This window comes from Cyanistes caeruleus, chromosome 5 (genome assembly GCF_971803275.1).
Source record: "Cyanistes caeruleus chromosome 5, bCyaCae1.hap1.1, whole genome shotgun sequence".
Lineage (NCBI taxonomy): Eukaryota > Metazoa > Chordata > Aves > Passeriformes > Paridae > Cyanistes > Cyanistes caeruleus.
Window position 1 is genome coordinate 67,408,251 of NC_141705.1, and position 15,091 is coordinate 67,423,341.

Below are 15,091 nucleotides of genomic sequence, written 5' to 3' on the forward strand. Positions count from 1 at the left end.
CCAGACTCACCCCATCACTTTGGGGCTTCACAGAAGGCGGCGAGTGCCGCGTTTGAGGGGCTCAAAATTCAGGCTCAGAGCTTAAAAGCAGAGACCGAATCCTGCGTTTTGGACTCTGACAGCAGCGGGCTCACGTCCGGCCTGGATTTGGGCTTCAGGCACAGAGACTGAGCCCTGGTTTCGGGGTTTCGGTCCGAGCGAGCGAGTCCAGGCTCCAGAGCCCGAGTACCGCCGATTGACTCTCAAAGCCAGGCTGCGCTGGCCAAGTGCAGACAGCGATGAACCGAGCTGAGATTTCGGGACGTGAAAGCCCGGTCTCTCAGAGCGAGCATCCGGGCTCACAGAGAGCAAGTTGTGCATTTTAGGGGCTCGAGGCAGAGACCGAGTCCCGCCTTCTGGGGATTTGGCTTCACAGAGCCTCGCGTTCGGGGGGCTTGAAGTAAATCCCAGCCGCGGTGTTTCGGTGTTCAGAGCGGGCTCGTTCGGGCAGCGTCAGTCGCAGCCTCTCAGCTCTAAGGGCCGCCTTTGGCCCCGCGGAGAGCTCAGAGCCGGCGACTCGGAGCTGCCTCTGGGGCCGGCGGCGGAGCCGCGTTTGGGGCTCGGAGCGGAGCCCGAACCCCGCGTTGGGGGCCACGGGCAGAGCCCGGCCCGGCGCGTCGGGCTCCGCTCGGGGCCCCGGGGGCCGCCCCGGCACCGGCAGAGCCCTGGCTCCCCGCGGCCGGAGCGGGACCGTGCCCGGGGCCCCGAGCGGCCGGAGCGGGACCCGGGCGCGAACCTCCGGCTCCCGGCCCGGCCCCGCCGCAGCGCCCCGGGCTCGGAGCGGCCCCGCCGAGAGCGCCCGGGCCGGGCCGGGGCCCGCACAGCGCCGAGCGGGGATCCCGAGCGAGACCCCCGGGACAGCGGCACCCGCGGGGCGGGACAGGAACGGGACGGGATGGGCCAGGAGCGGGCCAAGAGCCGGGGCGGGGCCGGCGCAGGTGTTCGGGGTTGGGCCGGGCGGGGCCGGGCAGGTGCGCGGAGGGGAGGGACCGGGGCGGGAGGGGCTTAGGGGGCGGACACCCCCAGCCCCTCCCACCCGGGACAACCCCCTCCGGAGAGGCCCCGCCCCCCGCCGGGGCCCCTCCTCCGGAGGGGGCCCACCCTAAATGCCCCCCCTCCCCACCCGGGACCCCCTCCTAACGAGGGGGCCCTTCCCAAACCCCCCCAGCCCCCCAACCCTCGCTACCCCACCCCAGACCCCTCCTGAGGAGGGGCCCCCCTGACCCCCCAGCCCCGGCCCGGTGTGATGAAGGGAAAGCCGGAACCCCGGCAGTGTAGGGCGGTGTTGGCAGCTGCTGGGGGGACCCGCACAGCGGCTCCGGCCCCTTTTGGGGACTCAAAGCAGGGGCGCCGGCTCCGGCCCTCGGGGCTTTATTATCCGGCGCCCCGAACCTCGCGGCTTCTCTGCCAAGGGCAAACAGAGACCAAGGGGAGAAGGGGACACGGGGACACGGAGGGAAAGGGCCGAGAGACAGCGCACAGGGAGGCAGAAGGGAGCAGGAGCGGAGGGCAGCAGGGGCACAGAGTGCAGGGAGAGCGGGAAAGAGGAACAGAAGCGGGCTCGGCCTTGGGAGGGAAGCACGAGAGGGAGGTGCAGGTGGCAAAGGCCGAGCGGGAATGGGGGGCGCTCAGGCTGGGTGCCCGGGGCAAGGAGAGGGGAGGAAGGAGGGCTGGGGGTGCTCAGGAGGGGAGAAGGAGCGGGCTGAGAAGGAGGAGGAAGGAGGAGGGATACACTGGAGGGTCGGGTGTGCAAGGAGGAGGGACAGGGGAAGAGCCAGGTGCAGGGGAGGAAGAGAAGAGCAACGGGGGAGAGGAAAGGGGGGTTTGCGGGGAGGAGACGGAGATAAGCGGGAGAAAGGAAGGGAGGAAAGAAGGGTTAGAGAGAAGCAGGAGTGGGAAGCCGAGGCTCCCGCGCCTCACCTGGGCCCCGCCGGGGAGCCCGGCCCGTGCCGGCACCTTCGAGCGCTGGGGAGCAAATGGCGTCGGGAGCGACTTCCGGGTCTTAAATCCCCCTCGGCCCCGCCCCGCGCAGCCGCCCTGGGGCCCCGCGCACCTGCCCGGCCCCGCCCGGCCCAACCCCGAGCACCTGCGCCGGCCCCGCCCCCGCCCCGAGGCCCCGCCCCGAGCACCTGAGCCCGGCCCCGCCCCCGCCCCGAGGCCCCGCCCCGAGCACCTGAGCCCGGCCCCGCCCCCGCCCCGAGGCCCCGCCCCGAGCACCTGAGCCCGGTCCCGCCCCCGCCCTGAGGCCCCGCCCCCGGCCCTTCCCGCGCGGGGCCGCTCCCGGCTGCGGAAACAGGGAAATAAACAGGGAAATAGGGAAATAAACGGGAAACAGGGAAAGCTGTAGGCGGATAGAACACAAACACCCTGCGGCGCTCGGGCCCCGCCGAGAGGCCCCGCGGGTGTCCCGCTGCGGGAGGACTCGGGAGCAGCCGGAGCTCGGCCGCTGCTCTCAGCCCCGAAGGCGCCCCCTGAGCCCGGGGCCGGGCCCGGACAGCGCCGGGCCGGGACTCCGTGTTCCGAGCGCTCGCTCGCAGCATTTGGGCTCCGTCCCTGAGCCCCAAAATGCGGGATTTGGGCTCCGTGCTCACGGCCCGGGCGAGTCTCGCTTTGCACTCCCAGAACACGGGGCTCAAGTCGCTGTTCCACAGCCCTCGGCCCGGCCAGACCCAGCACTTGGTCCCTGAGCCCTCCACACCTTCAGCCCCACCAAAAAACCCCACAGGATTCAAGACTCCGATTCTGAGACCAGACAAATGCTCCATTTATTAATCTCAGCTCACAGGGCTGTGGATTTCACTGTGGACATCCCCACAGGGGCTGACAGGGAACGGAGCTCTCACACCTCTGATCCTGCCCTGAGAACTGCTTCAGACTGGCAAAAACCACACGTGGGATAAAAAGGCTGGAAGGCTCCCCTGGAGCGAAGGCACGTGTAGCCAATCCGCATTTCCTTATTATCCCAGCCATGTGCTATCCCGTTATCCCAGCCCCGCTCTGTGCTGCCGCCTCCAGCTCACTGCCTGACCCCGCCCGTGGCTCCGGCCGCTCCCGAGGCACCGGGAACACGCCCGGAGCTGCTCGGCCCTGCGGAACTGAAGGGCTGGAGATGCCCAGGCCCGAGCAGGGGATGATCCAGGGGCTCCTCCCGTGTCCGGAGCTCGGGCTGAGGCGGCTCCCCGGGGATGCCCGCGCTCCATGCGCTGCCCTGCCCTCTCTTTCGGAGGAGCAGCTCCGGTCCCGGCGCTCGGGGCGGGGCAGCAGCGCAGGGACGGCCCCCACGGGCGCTCGGGACCCGCGGGCTCGGCTCCGGCCCCGCCGGGAGGAGGAAGGAGCGGGATGGGAGTGCCCGGCTGTGCCTGGCGCTGGCAGCCGACAGGGCCGGTCCCCGCGGGAGAGAACTCGCTCTGTGTTCCCTGAGCAGCAGAGAGGGATGGCCAGAAGCTTCTGGTGTTCATTTCCCAGACCGTCCCATCCACCGATCCCAATGTGCGCGAGGCAAAACAGCCGCGATGGCTGCAGGCTTCAAAACAAAGATAAACAACGTGGTTTTCCTTTCCCTCTTTCAGGCAATTAAATGTAGGTAGGATTAATAATACCCGATGGCGTTTTCGTCTTAAAACTCTGGCCAAGACCGTGCTACTGACTGGGTCTCCAAAGCAGGAAGGTGAAAGTGATAAATTAAATCCGATGCCCGACCTTTGCATATTTAGCTTTCCATTACAGAAATCCCTGGATGGATCCACCTGCTCCTCTGCTCGTATTATATTTTGTCTCACTCTAATCCCATTAGGATACCCTAAATCCAACCTGTTCTGCTCCTCACACCAAAGCCTGAGGTCACCTCTGCTCATGACATTTGCATGGCACACGTTGTTGTCACACAGATAATGGCAAAAACAATTTCATCTTGTTCTTTCCCCCGGTACAACTGGGGCAGCTGGAGCTGTGAAATGAGGTGACAGGACTCACGAGTAGCTCTCAACATGATCTAAACACGGAGCTGCTTTTATTCCAGCCTTCCCCTGTAGAAAACACACGTTGTAAAATGCCACCAAAGCAGGAATTACTGCTGGAGCTCTCTTTGCCCTTGGCACACAAGGGAAGAGCCCTTCCTGGAGTTCGAGTGTCTTATTCCCACTTTTCAGTGCTCTTGGATCAGCCTCTGTGCTAATTGAGATCTTCCTGATAGGTCCTGATCTTTCAGAAGTGGAATCAAAGCAAAGTGAGGTAGAACAGAGGTGAGCCAAAGCCCAGCCGTGTGTATGATCTTTCCAGCTGTGCACCTCCCTGGGAATTGCCTGTTCCCTGCACCACCTGACAGGAGGGCACATAGGATCCCGAGGATATTTAAAGGCTGCTGGGACAATCCAGACAAATCTTCGCCGTGTGCAAGGTAAGAACTGGAAGAGCTGCTTAGAAAGCTGCTGAGCTGAGCAGAGGTGGAAGGAGAGGAGGAAAAGGCTGGTTCCCATCCTCATTTCCGGGCAGGGATGAGGCCAAGCCTGCAGGCACGGAGCCTGCTGGAATCCCTGGCAGCAGGCACAGCCGCTCCCGGGAAGCCGCGCTCCCGTTGCACAAAGCCATCCCCGCCTGCGCAACCTGCGGTGAAAGCCACGGGATCAGAGCCGGGAGACTCAGCTCGAGCCCGGCTGCGGCTCAGCCGGGCCAGGTTCCGATTATCCGGCAGCACCGGGAGGCGCTTCCGGGCCCGAGCCCTTCCCTCGGTCCGCAATGAAAGGCGGCTGAGCGCCCGGCCCGAGCCGGCTGAGCTCAGAGGAAGGCTCTGATTGTGCCCGATTGGGATCAGGAGCCCACTCCCGCCTGGCTGAGGAGCTCCAGCTGGCTCCTGCGGCACTGAGGAACAGCTCCCCCGGCAGTCCGGGCGTGGCTCCCAAAGCTCTGCCCGAGCTGCAGCACTTCCCTTTATTCTCCAGCCGCTGCTGATGCCTGGGATGTGTCGGGAGCAACGCGGATTGTCCAGGGAGGGATGCTCCGGGCTGGCTGCCGGGCGGGTCAGGCAGATGACCTCCATCGCTAAGGAATTTCCCACATCCCAACCAGTCCAGCTGGCAGGAATGATGAACTGGAGGATTTGACAATAGAAATATTGTTCGGGCATTGTCTCACCAGGTGTGGGCACTGCAACAATCTGATCTCACGGGAACAAACAGTTCTGATTGAAGGGAAGGGCCTTGGTGTGACAGGAAGAGCTGCCTGAATCCCAGTATCCCTGGCCACCCTCACCTCAGCCCCTCCAGAGGGAGGGTTGTGGACACTTCCTCACCCCCATCAGCTCACCCAAGGCGAGGTGCTGCTCCTGGCAGCTCAAACACTGCTCTGCTTTGGTCCAAGACCTTTCAGATATTCCAGGATGAGGACTGAGAAGCCCAGGGATAAACAAAGGCCTCTTGGAAGGCAAAGCATTCATTTTGTGATTAAAAGGCAAATTAAAGAGTCTTTTTATCTTCACGGCTTCTGTTGTCTCTTGCTTGTGTGGACTTTTGCTTTCTGCCCTTGGCAAGGCTTGGCACACTCACCTTTCGGCATTGCCATCCTCTGCCTTGCCCGGGCTGCCTCTGGTTCAGCTCCCCCAGCAGCTGCTGCCTTCAGCCTGCTCTGTTCTGCCCCAGCTCGTGTCCCTTTCCCTTGGCTCCTCCCTGCTGTGCCCGGCCAGTTCCCACCTGTGAGCAGCAGGGATTCCTCGCCCTGCCCAGGGCAGCCACCAGCCCCGCACATTCCCCAGGGTCAGCCGGGCTGCTGCAAACCTTTGGTGTCCCAGAGCTCACGGATCGCTGCCAGGACAGCAGCTGGGGAGCTGGAAGCCTCTCCTGAGGATGGGGACTGATGCGCCTGGTGCCTGGAAATTCACCCAGGAATACTGGATCCAGTGCTTATGAGCAGTGCAGCCAAGGCACCCCATTTCCTGCTCGCTGAGACACCACCAGCACTGCAGCCTGGCAGTGACTTCTCGTGCTCTCCTGAGAATGCAAATGCAAAGATCGTGGCTCTTGCTTTGGAGGCTGTGATCAAGATTAATTTTCAGTAATTCGAAACAATTATTTCTCCTCATTGCTTATTTCTGTCTGCAGCTGGGACTCCAATAAGAGGAGAAAGGAGACAGTTCACTGGAGCCCCTCTCTTGCCAAACACTGAGGCTCATTCAGGTCCTGAGAGGAAACTCAGGCAGGGAGAGCTGCCCCTGCCCTGCTGGGATTGCACCCTTCATTCATGAGGGAGAGACGTCCTTGTGAAAACCGCTCCAGTTGTCTCCATGCCTTGTAGTTCCCACTACAAAATTGTTTTGACCAGAACTGAGACTGCTGAGCATCACTGAGCAGCAAAGGAGACATCCAGCAATCCCCATAACCTGGCAGAAATCATTGCTGGCCATGGCCTGAGCCCTGGGGTGAGAGTCCCAATGGGAACAGCAGCTACAGCCACCCTGATATCCCCAGGAATGTGAGAAACCGCTTCTTCCCATGGCTGGGAGAATGTCTTTGTGCATCTCCAGGATCCACCCTCAGCACTCACTTGGCCTCTACACATATTCATTCCTTACACCTTCCTCACAAGGCATCCCCACCAGTTCCATCTCCTGCCTGCTGGGCAATGCTCCCCCTCCTCATTGCAAAGGGCAGAGCGAGGAACTCTGCCAGTGCCCTTCACTGAGCTCCTCTCACATCATCTCTCCCTCCTTTCATTTCCTTGCCAGCAAGGAGAAAGATTAAAAGGGGAAGAAAAGTGCGTTATGATCTCTGCAAGGCCAGAAAGTGGCCTGAAGAGACATATGAAATTTTTTCCAGGATGATGTGTCACACCACCCTGAGCTGGGCTCAGCTTTGAACAGCCTGAAGGGCAGCACTGCCAAGACCCAAGGCAATCATTTCTTTGTAGGCAGCCCAAGCCCATTTAATGTTTCACTGTTTGACCCAGGGATCTTGAGGGATTTTCTCCAACCCAAATGATTCTGTGACTGCATATTCCCAAAGTCAGAGGAATCCAGACAAACAGACATATTGTAGAGAAAGTACCTTTTCGGAGTGTTTAGGTAAATTACAATTATTTCCCCCCCAACAGATGGACTATTTTCTGCTCAGTATAAAAAATGTGTTTTCCAGCACAAAAGCTGTAATTCACCTGCCATCCTCTAGCACCCTAAACCAGAGCAGTAAGAGGCAGCCACGAGGAGCATGGAAAAACAGACAGGCACAGACTGCCCCTGCCCAGCCCAGGGACGAGTCCAGAACTGGCTCCTGAGAGAGAGCAGGAGAGTTCAGGGATAAAATCACCTGACTGTGAGGACTGGCCTGGTCTCTCCCAGGCTACACTTCCCTTCTTACTGGGAATTTACTGGGCCATGGCAGAGGATTCTGTTTAGTGACTATTGCCCCTGCCCATGAATGTCTGATGGATTGTTTGGCATTCCTGAGCTGCCTGCACCAGCAGCAGTCTGAGGTGCCACGTTCAGTGGCTTCAGGACCTCTCATTTCTCAAACTGGCCCGTGGTAACTTCAGCTGCCGACCCCAAGCTCTTCAGCTGGGGGGAAACAGGGAACCGCTGCTCCTGGAGATGTTCCTCATCGAGAGTTGTGGGCCACTTATCCTTCCTGCTCCTTATCCCAATCAACCCTGTTCTCCCTCTTGGTATCCATACCAATCTTACTATGCCAAACACTCCAGCTAAAGCTGCAGTGCCACTGTGGACATACATGGAATAAACAGAGCTTGCTCTGGGTTTTTTCCAAATACTTTAAAATTCCTTTGTCTGTTTTTCAGCTCCAGAAACAGAGATGAGAAAAACACAAAGTACCTCTCTTGGAGCTCTCTGGACAGTGAGGTCCTGTGAAACCAGTTCTGTCTGGAGGGCACCTTTGCAGATTCTGCAGTCAGGTTCATCGATGGAGTAGCGCTAAGTGACAGGAAAACCTGGCACCCCCTGGTCCCCCTGCACTCCTCAGCTATGACAGCGACCACGCTGACTCTGTTTGAGAGGAAGCTTAAGCTGAGCTTTTGACAGACTCAGGAATGCTTATGGTGAATCTCCCCAGTCTCTTCTCAAGAGCATCTCTTGGGCTCAGTTGATAAAGAGCACATTAACCTGTCCCGCCTGTCACTCTCCTCAGCACCGACACTCGCGGTTGGCAGATGGCGCTGCCAAAGGAGCAGCTTGGACCTTTAAGGCAGGAATATGGAAGGTGGTGTCAAAATGAATCAGAGGCTCAAGGTAGATGTGATCCAGCATTTCCAAGACTGGAGAGAGGGAGTTCACTCCTAATGCCCCCCAGGAGACCCCGTTCTCTAGAAACAGCAGGGGCAAACACCAAGGAATCCCCGCTTTACTCAAATCCACTGTGGTGGGTTTAGTGTGCCTGCAAGGAGAGGAGAACAATAAAACAACGAGTGGTGCAGACAGAGCCCACTCCACTGGCAAAGGGACCTGAGCTTCTGCAGCTCTGTGACCTCAGCCTTGGAAGATTCCAGCCTTGGCACTGAGGATTGCTGTGCCTTACTGAGTTTGTAAGGTGAGTTACAAGAGCTGACACGGAAAAGCTCTGCTTGCTGCGGACAGCACCGAGCTCAACACACCTCAGGTTCTGTGGATAGAATCTGTTTCTCCTGGAGCTGAAACATTGAATCTCTCATTTTATACATGAAACAGCACTTGCTATTACCTCATTATGTGGTGCTTGGTAAAGGCATGGGTTTGAAAATTCTCTTACAGAGTATTTCTAGAAAAGGATCTATGAGTGACTGAAATTCTAGTGGTTTTTATTTCATATCATAACCCATCATGATGAAATGGAATGATGAAAGGCCTGGCTTTGTCTATCTGACTAATTGCACCCATCTTCCAAGTCTGCTGAACGATCATTTATTGTTTCCTACTTTGGATGATCAAGCATTTTATCGATAAAGCTCATACAGCAATGGTTCAGAATCATAGAGAAATTCAGTGTCACATCTGGAAATTGAATAGGTGTCCCACAAACAGCAATCACAGCCATCATCCAGCCAAACCATGCCCCCAGGACAATCCTCTACCCAGGAATAAAATAGGAGCCCCAGTCCTGGAGAGGGTCAGCCCTCAGCCCAGGACTAGCTGTGAATTCCTGTAATGGAACACAAAACCACAGGGACTGATTTTCACCTCCACCCAAATTCACAGCTCTTGCGAAAGCCTGAGCTACTGACAAATAATTTCAACTTCTGGCACTGATTATGCTTCTTAGCATAATATGCTTCATAGAACACTGGATCACAAAAGTGCACAACCACCCCCATTTCTCTGTCTGCTGCCCCTGCTCTGACACTGGGCCAGAAGACCCAGGATGGAGTTTTCTGAGCAGGAAAGGCCCATCAACCAGAGGATGTCCCTGCATCCCGAGAGAGTCAGAGTGCTGAGATGGAGATCATCACTGCACCATCGTGGCACTTCTTTAGAGACAGGTCACCTTTGCCTGCTCCAACTGCGTGGGTCACAGCACCACTCCTACTTGCTCCAAACCTGGCAGCAGAGCTCACAACAGCTGGAAGAGAAACCTGCCCCTTCCCTGCCTACCTGGATTCCTCCCATCAAGTGCTGCAACAGCAGGGTCCTAGGCCCACGCTTTCTGAACCTTTGCTAAGCGCAGCTTTTTCAAAAATAAATTAGAACACAGCATTATTCTCCTTCCAAATCTGTAGCTACAAAATGTTTCTGCTGTAGGAAGCAGCGGCACCAAACACAAACACTGACCCAGCAGCCACTGGAGGTAAGTGACGGCAGCAGGAAGGAAAAGGAGCACCAAGAGTTTGTAAGGACAATCATGGCAAAGTTTCACCTTTAACACGTCTGCCCTCGCCTGTGCCACGTTACCGGATACATCCCTGCTCCCGGAGGCGCAGGGAAGGATCAGCGGGAGCGGCCGGAGCTCCCGGCAGTGCCAGGATTGCCCTGGGCAGAGGGCAGAGAGCCGTGCCCGGGCTGTCCCCACGCTGTTCACCCGCTGCTCCCGGGCCTGCCCGCAGCGAAGCCGACCGTGCTGAGCCACAAATGAAACAAAACCCGAGCGCTCGGATTGCTCCCTGTCCTGCCAGAGCCCCTTCTGCTCTTTGCCATAAGGCAAGGCCCCAAGCCACCCCTTTCTGTTCACCTCTCCATCACTCGGTCAAAAAAAGAACATTTATGTTTGCAGCTTTCAAATAAGTTTCCTTCTTCAAGTGATTTCTTCAGATCTGGCACAAACCCCCTCAATAGAATAAATAATTCTAATTGGCTTCCTAACAGAGGATTTTGCTGGACCTTTCCTAATAAATCCAAACAGTTTCAGCACAAGATGTGCATGGTCATTTTTCTTTTCTATCCCTTGCTTCATGACTCAACTCTTCACTTTATTGTACTCAATTTTATAGTTCAGATTTTAAGCTGAAGAAAAATCCTTCTCTCTGAAGAAGATTTTCTCATCAATTGAGCCATATATATTTTTAATAGGGATATCAAACCCAGCCTGATGGAACAAACACCTTGAGACACCTTCTGGACATGACTGTCTCTTTAAAAATATTAAAGCTCTAAGGGTTGAATTCTTTGCAGGTTTAACTGAACTGAAAGAATAAGAGACTTTGCAATGGGATGAAATGATGACTCAGGTCTCTAGGACATAATCAGGTTTATAGGATCTCTCCAGCAGCCCCCATCCATAGGGCTTTGCACTCCTGTTCTCCCATTTAACAGAGGAAATAGGTACACTTAAAAAGGGTTACCAAAACCCTTTTACCTTTAACCTATTAACAAAAGCTAAACGAGATACTTGGGAAAATCCTAATGCAAAGAAACATTCTGAGTGCGGCATTTTCTTATTGAATAAGCTCTTATTTTCTTAGCCAGATTCCTGTGGTGGAATCTGGCCTTGAACAGAGATTTTTAACACCAATATTGTGGAATGGGACGAGAGGACCTTTGTTTCCAGCTGCCTGTGCTGGTTTCTGTTCACCCTAGACTGACACCAAATAAACACGGTGCTGGGTTTCCATATAAATTATTGTAGTAGAAAGGTACCTGTTATTCCTTCAGAAAGAGCTCCCTACAACAACACAAAATTTCTTCCCAAGCCAAGGGAAGTTTATTTCCCTCTGTAATTTTACTGTGTGTGTGTGTGTGTGCGCTAGGTGGAAATAGAGAACTGTGAAAAGGCTCATTTTAGCAGGGATAACAGCTCACAGAAGTTATTCTGAGGCCTGGGCCGGAATGAATCACATTCCCACGTGTGTGTGCTGCCTGGCAGCAATCAATGCTTCCTCTTAGCAAGGGCACTCCGGGGGATGGAGAAATCAGAGCTGTGAAAAACCCAGCAAATCCTGCCTGACAGCTTCTCCAGGCAAACCGCCCTGCCGGGGCACCGGGAGCACGCTGGGATGTCGGGCCCATTCCACAAGGGCTCCTTTGGGATCCCTGCGCATCCCAAAACCCCATAACCCACTGCCCACCCCGGCCCCCAGTGCACTGACCTGGCTGGGAAGCTGTGAAGCAGGGGAGATGCTGATGGCAGAGGGCTGGGAAGCAGGGGAGATGCTGGGATGGCAGAGCTGGGAAGCAGTGAAAATATTGCAGTTCTGTAATTCAGGAAGAAGCACATGTTCCAAAGGAAATCCATTCAAAGCAGATTATACAGCATAGATTTGTTATCCATTTGAAGTTATTAACTGGAAGACAAAGAAAGATTTCTTTGGTAGCCTCACAGGTTTATCTTCATCATTTATAATAGGACAGTTACTCTGCTTTAAACTGAAGTGTTTTTTTTCCCCCAACAGTCTCATCTACCTCCTCACCAAGCTGATACAGAATAGAGGAGCACAGATCGTGTGAGGAACAGATTTGGAATTACATAAATGGACTTACCATGTGGCTACAACTGATATTTCCAGCTCTGTGGCCTAAGAGCATCCATCCAATGTCCTGCCAGTCCAGCACTTCCTGATGGTATTTGCAGCCACTGCTTCCACAGAAGTCAGAACAACGCACTTCTCCTTTGAGGTCATCTGGCTGCTGCAAGTGCAACAATGGAGCCACCAAGTTCCAGTTGCAAGGTCAGCATTACAAATTTAAAACCTTCCTGTTACAAAAGGTAAAGGCTCTCCAATCCTGCTGGAAACAAGAGCTTTGAAGAAACCTAACTCTTCCAACTTCAGCTTGCTTCCAACTTGACAGTATCAGCTTTTTTAGATAAGAAAGGATTGTCTGTAGATTACTGTGGATTAAAATTAGAACTGCAGACCTGACTATTAGTCTCAAGTTTGACGGTGTGAGGAAGGTGATGGTCCTGCTTATCCATCCCTGGAATCACCATCATGCACTGTCTCCACTATCTCCAAGAGGTATTTTTTTTTCAACGTGGATAAACAATTTTAGGAAGTTTGGAACAGGGAGAATGGCTGCCTTCCATACAAATCAAACAGGTTCCATTTCCAAGTGATTACAATTGTATCAAAGTCTTCAGACCCAAATAGGTGTAGCCGCTGTGAAATACAGAAGCCCTTATGAAAGGCTCACTCAGAAGGTGTGAATAGAATAAATAAGAAATTCATCATAAAAAAATGAGGAAGGAAAAAGCCTTCATTCCCAGCACTGCAGAATTCCAGCCAAGTAAAATCTCACGCACTTTACAATGAAAGGAAAATATCTGAGTGGTGGTGGCAGGGACAAGGCGAGGATATACGGTGCCAGGGAGGATTCTGCACTTAGAGATGCTGAGTATCCAGCCAAGAGACAGAAATTCAATTGCCAAGGCGTTTGAATGAAGTCAATTAAGTCACATCATCTTTTCTATTTCAGTGATTCCATCTGACAAGAAAGCAAAGGGAGGCAGCAGAAAGCAGGTGAGCTGCTGCACTCAGGGGTAGGGATCAAATGAACTATGCTGGTTCCATATGCACTATGGGAAAAGCAGGCAGAAGAGAGGAAGAGCTCTAAAATTAAGATGGAATTTTAACCTCTTCCTTCTCTGTTGACACTGACTGTAGGCTTGTCTAACAGCTTTTCAGACAATTGTGTTTGATTTTGTTCCACAAACCTTACCTAGATCCACATTCATTAGCTGACTCTCTGCTGCCTTCCAAATTGAGGGAAGTAACACCTTTTAGCACTGCTTAGAAACAGAGGAGATCAAACTAAACTCTGCAGCTCCAATGAGCTAAGGAATTATGTCCTATCCACCTGCATGAAGCCGCAAAGACCAAAATCTCTTGAGAGCATGCCATTTCCTTTCAGCCTTCTGCACTGAGCCTTCAGCTCATCACGGATCAAAAGATGCTTCACTAATTTACAAGAAAAATGACTGCATTCTGTTTAGTTGTAATCCTGGTAGTCATAACAAATCTTGTGTGCATCAGCTGGCCTCCAGAAAAATCATATGCAACAGCAACACCATCCTCAGAGGCTCTCCCAGTACCTCACCTAATAATTGGTCCGTCACTGGAGAAGACTTGTCCCCACCCTTCACACCTACAGCAACAAACCTACAAATCTTCCAAACATTTCTTCAATTCCACACCCCTCCGGAACATTCCCGCTTAAAACCGCACAGCTGCCCACGGGACAAAGGTCCAGTGTTACAAGCTTCTGCTCTCCCTCCACACAAGCCCCTTGCACATCTTGCACTGCTGCTCTGAAACTGCAAAATTTGTCAGCAGCGCCATTAGACTCAGAATTGGGGAAACAATTCCTTCTGCTGGGTTAAGTTGGAAACAGTTCAAGCTACAGCAGTTCTTTATTATTCACCCTCATGGAATGCCCCTGCCCTTCAGAGCTCAAGCACTCCTGTGCAGAGCATCTCATGGAGCCAAAGAGAAAGGACTGCTGTCCCAAAAGAAGAGTCTGGGAGGAACTCCCAGTGTCCTTCATGCCTTGAGAATGTTAAGGAGCACTCACTGTTGGCCTAAAGGGTACAAATTCAGTTCAGACGACAAATTTTCCAGGCTGATCCCCCTCCTCTTTATCTTCTAACACAACTACAAACAAACCAAATGACAGATTTCACAAGGAATAAGGGATGTTTAAAAGCAAATCTCTAAACTAAGCCTGGCATGCTCACCCAGGAGATCAACACAGCAAGGCAGGCACTCTGCACTACCTAGTTCATGGCAAGAGATTTCTAAACTCTACCAAATGAAGTTAAGAAATGAAACAGAGAGCAATAGAACCATATTTTAATTCATTTCAAGGTATAGAATAACACAGAATCTTTTCCATGAAACTAGGGCATTTTTCTCCCTTATCTAGTGCCCAAGTAAGATTAGAAATTGGGAAAAAAACCCCACTGAAACTGCAAATGCATTTTGCCCCCAGCTAGAAACAAAAGGTAATTATTTGAAAACTAGAAAAATCTCCAAGAGGAAACGTAAAACATAATGGAATATGTATTATTTTTATCACCCAGAATTCCCCATGGTAAAGGCACAGAGAAAACCATCATTCAGAAGTGGGAAAACAGAGGGACTGTACAAGTGAAATGGAGTTCTGACAAATGATGCTGTGTAGAATATGGGTTTCCAAACCAACAGAAAAAAGGCACCCCGACAGCAGCAGCCTCAAATATTGTATATTGCAGCTGAAGCACGGGGGTTTCTGTAGATTCACCTTGTAAATTGGCACACTTACTTGCCAAGGCTGCTGAACTTCTTTCACCTTAAACCACAAAACCTCCCAGTCCTTCCACAGCAATCACTCCATCAAATCAAGACAGACCAAAACATGTTCTTTGCGCTGTTCACAATAAGATGAAGTTATGTGCCCAAGAGATACCATTTGAAGTCAGAAGGAACAAGCCAGCAGGTGTAGAAAACTGGTATTTGAAGAAGTGATAAAAAGACAGCAAACTGAAGCCCATGCTTAATACAAAACCCCACGATTAATAGAACACAAATGCAGATGGATATGATAAGCTTGCATTGTCAAAGCAAAAATAATTTCTAACAAAAATCACCACATTTCCAAGAATTCAATACCACTTGTGGTGGCCACTCCTGATCTCTACATAATATGTCAGCAGTTCAATTGGCAAGAATCTCTTTT

At 53.3% G+C, this 15,091-nt stretch overlaps 1 long non-coding RNA gene across 1 annotated transcript; it reads right to left on the reverse strand.

Annotated features, from left to right (window-relative positions):
• Positions 1-4,014: 4,014 nt before the first annotated feature.
• LOC147653211 (uncharacterized) lies at positions 4,015-10,943 on the reverse strand. The gene is made up of 2 exons (XR_015287120.1): positions 7,853-10,943; positions 4,015-6,020 (listed from the first exon to the last, which is right to left on the reverse strand). It is a non-coding gene; the product is annotated as an uncharacterized LOC147653211 (long non-coding RNA).
• Between the last annotated feature and the right edge of the window lie 4,148 nt (positions 10,944-15,091).